Below are 3,706 nucleotides of genomic sequence, written 5' to 3' on the forward strand. Positions count from 1 at the left end.
AGCCGAGCTCGCGGGCGCAGACTATATGTACCTGGCGCGCCAACGTCCGAGGGCTTCTCCGCGGTCATTTCCGGTGCGGTTCTCCTCTTGCTACCTGCGACGGTCGTTCGCTGCAGTACGGGAAGCCAGGATCCGTTTACCTTAAGGCTTTCCTCTTTCTTGTTCAAACTGTTCGCGTGTTTTTGTATTTCTACAGCTTCTCCGAACAAGCGCGTGTGATAGTGGTTCTCTACAGCCACAACTTCCGTGTCGGCGAATTTTATTACGTGGTCGGTCTCATTCAGTGCGTGTTCTGCCACGGCCGATTTCTCCACCTGCCCCAACCTGCAATGTCGCTTATGCTCCTTGATCCTGGTGTTAATGGATCGTCCAGTCATCCCGACATAAACTTTTCCGCATGTGCATGGTATGCGGTATATTCCCGACATTGCAAGTGGGTCTCTTTTCTCCTTCGCCGATCTAAGACACTCTTTGATCTTCCTTGTCGGTTTGAAGATCGTCTTTACGCCATGTTTGCGCAATATACGGCCGATTCTGTCCGTCACTCTGGGAATGTATGGCAGAAAGGCCGTTCGAACACAATATATGTTCTAAAATCCTGCTGCATATTGACGTTAACGATATGGGCCTGTAATTTAGTGGATTACTCCTACTACCTTTCTTGAATATTTGTGTAACCTGTGCAACTTTCCAGTCTTTGGGTACGGATCTTTCGTCGAGCGAACGGTTGTATATGATTGTTAAGTATGGAGCTAATGCATCAGCATACTTGTAGCGTCTGTACTGCCTCACATGTTTGAGAACTTCTTGGCAATCCAAACTGATTTTTCCAGCGGTTCTAGGCGCTACAGTCTGGAACCGCGCGACCGCTACGGTCGCAGGTTCGAATCCTGCCTCGGGCATGGATGTGTGTGATGTCCATAGGTTAGTTAGGTTTAAGTAGTTCTAAGTTCTAGGGGACTGATGACCTCAGCATAATGCTCAGAGCCATTGGAACCATTTGATTTTTCCTCAGGTCAGCTTAAAAAATGGCTCTGAGCACTATGGGACTTAACTACTGTGGTCATCAGTCCCCTAGAACTACTTAAACCTAACCAACCTAAGGACATCACACACATCCATGCCCGAGGCAGGATTCGAACCTGCGACCGTAGCAGTCGCGCGGTTCCGGACTGCGCGCCTAGAACCGCTAGACCATCGCGGCCGGCTAGGTCAGCTTCTATCCGTTTCTAAATTCTTCTGTTAATTGGTGTCAGTATTTTGTAACCACGACTTATCATACTGATAATTCAATTATCTTCACACCTATTACACCTGTCTTCTTTCGGAAAGGAATTATTTCTGTCTTCTTGAATTCTAACGGTATTTCGCCTGCTTCAAAAGTCATCTACACCAAATAGAATAGTTGTTTCCAAAGGATATCAATTATTCTGAGAAATTCTCGTCCACCCGATCCACCTTCTTCTTTTAATGCTCTGTTTAATTCTTTCCGCACTATCATAGCTCCCATCTCAGCTTCATCTACTTCTTCTTCTCTTTCTATAATATTATTGTCAATTTCATTTCCCTCTTACAGCCTCTCTATACGTTTGTTCTACCCATTTGACCTTCTGCTGCCACAGTGTCTCATCTTGCAGAGTTGCACGTTTACCTGTTATTGTGTTCCATCTTCCTGTTGCAGTCAACAGTTGCCCAATGTTCGTTCTGAAATTCTTAACGACTTCAGATTCTTTCAATTTATGCTGAGGGAATTAGATTAGGAAATGAGACACTTAAAGTAGTAAAGCAGTTTTGCTATTTGGGGAGTAAAATAACTGATGATGGTCGAAGTAGAGAAAATATAAAATGTAGTCTGGCAATGGCAAGGAAAGCGTTTCTGACGAAGAGAAATTTGTTAACATCGAGTATATATTTAAGTGTCAGGAAGTCGTTTCTGAAAGTATTTGTATAGAGTGTAGCCATGTATGGAAGTGAAACATGGACGATGAATAGTTTGGACAAGAAGAGAATAGAAGCTTTCGAAATGTGGTGCTACAGAAGAATGCTGAAGATTAGATGGGCAGATCACATAAGTAATGAGGAGGTATTGAATAGAATTGGGGAGAAGAGGAGTTTGTGGCACAACTTGACTAGAAGAAGGGATCGGTTGCTAGGACATGTTCTGAGGCATCAAGGGATCACCAATTTAGTATTGGAGGGCAGCGTGGAGGGTAAAAATCGTAGAGGGAGACCAAGAGATGAATACACTAAGCAGATTCAGAAGGATGTAGGCTGCAGTAGGTACTGGGAGATGAAGAAGCTTGCACAGGATAGAGTAGCATGGAGAGCTGCATCAAACAGTCTCAGGACTGAAGACCACAACAACAACAACAACAACCAATTAATAGTACGTCAGTAGGTGTGTGTGTGGTAAAGTGGTCGGCACGGGGAAAGTGGCCATTGCATGATTGGCAGAGGAAGCTTGTTCCGTTATTTTTTAGTAAAAATATTTTTGCTTTTGTGCCGTCTGATTTAAGATAAGTCATTTATACACTCCTGGAAATGGAAAAAAGAACACATTGACACCGGTGTGTCAGACCCACCATACTTGCTCCGGACACTGCGAGAGGGCTGTACAAGCAATGATCACACGCACGGCACAGCGGACACACCAGGAACCGCGGTGTTGGCCGTCGAATGGCGCTAGCTGCGCAGCATTTGTGCACCGCCGCCGTCAGTGTCAGCCAGTTTGCCGTGGCATACGGAGCTCCATCGCAGTCTTTAACACTGGTAGCATGCCGCGACAGCGTGGACGTGAACCGTATGTGCAGTTGATGGACTTTGAGCGAGGGCGTATAGTGGGCATGCGGGAGGCCGGGTGGACGTACCGCCGAATTGCTCAACACGTGGGGCGTGAGGTCTCCACAGTACATCGATGTTGTCGCCAGTGGTCAGCGGAAGGTGCACGTGCCCGTCGACCTGGGACCGGACCGCAGCGACGCACGGATGCACGCCAAGATCGTAGGATCCTACGCAGTGCCGTAGGGGACCGCACCGCCACTTCCCAGCAAATTAGGGACACTGTTGCTCCTGGGGTATCGGCGAGGACCATTCGCAACCGTCTCCATGAAGCTGGGCTACGGTCCCGCACACCGTTAGGCCGTCTTCCGCTCACGCCCCAACATCGTGCAGCCCGCCTCCAGTGGTGTCGCGACAGGCGTGAATGGAGGGACGAATGGAGACGTGTCGTCTTCAGCGATGAGAGTCGCTTCTGCCTTGGTGCCAATGATGGTCGTATGCGTGTTTGGCGCCGTGCAGGTGAGCGCCACAATCAGGACTGCATACGACCGAGGCACACAGGGCCAACACCCGGCATCTCCTACACTGGCCGTACACCACTGGTGATCGTCGAGGGGACACTGAATAGTGCACGGTACATCCAAACCGTCATCGAACCCATCGTTCTACCATTCCTAGACCGGCAAGGGAACTTGCTGTTCCAACAGGACAATGCACGTCCGCATGTATCCCGTGCCACCAAACGTGCTCTAGAAGGTGTAAGTCAACTACCCTGGCCAGCAAGATCTCCGGATCTGTCCCCCATTGAGCATGTTTGGGACTGGATGAAGCGTCGTCTCACGCGGTCTGCACGTCCAGCACGAACGCTGGTCCAACTGAGGCGCCAGGTGGAAATGGCATGGCAAGCCGTTCCACAGGACTACATCCA

The sequence above is a fragment of the Schistocerca nitens genome, chromosome 4, assembly GCF_023898315.1.
Source record: "Schistocerca nitens isolate TAMUIC-IGC-003100 chromosome 4, iqSchNite1.1, whole genome shotgun sequence".
In the NCBI taxonomy this organism is placed as follows: Eukaryota; Metazoa; Arthropoda; class Insecta; order Orthoptera; family Acrididae; genus Schistocerca; species Schistocerca nitens.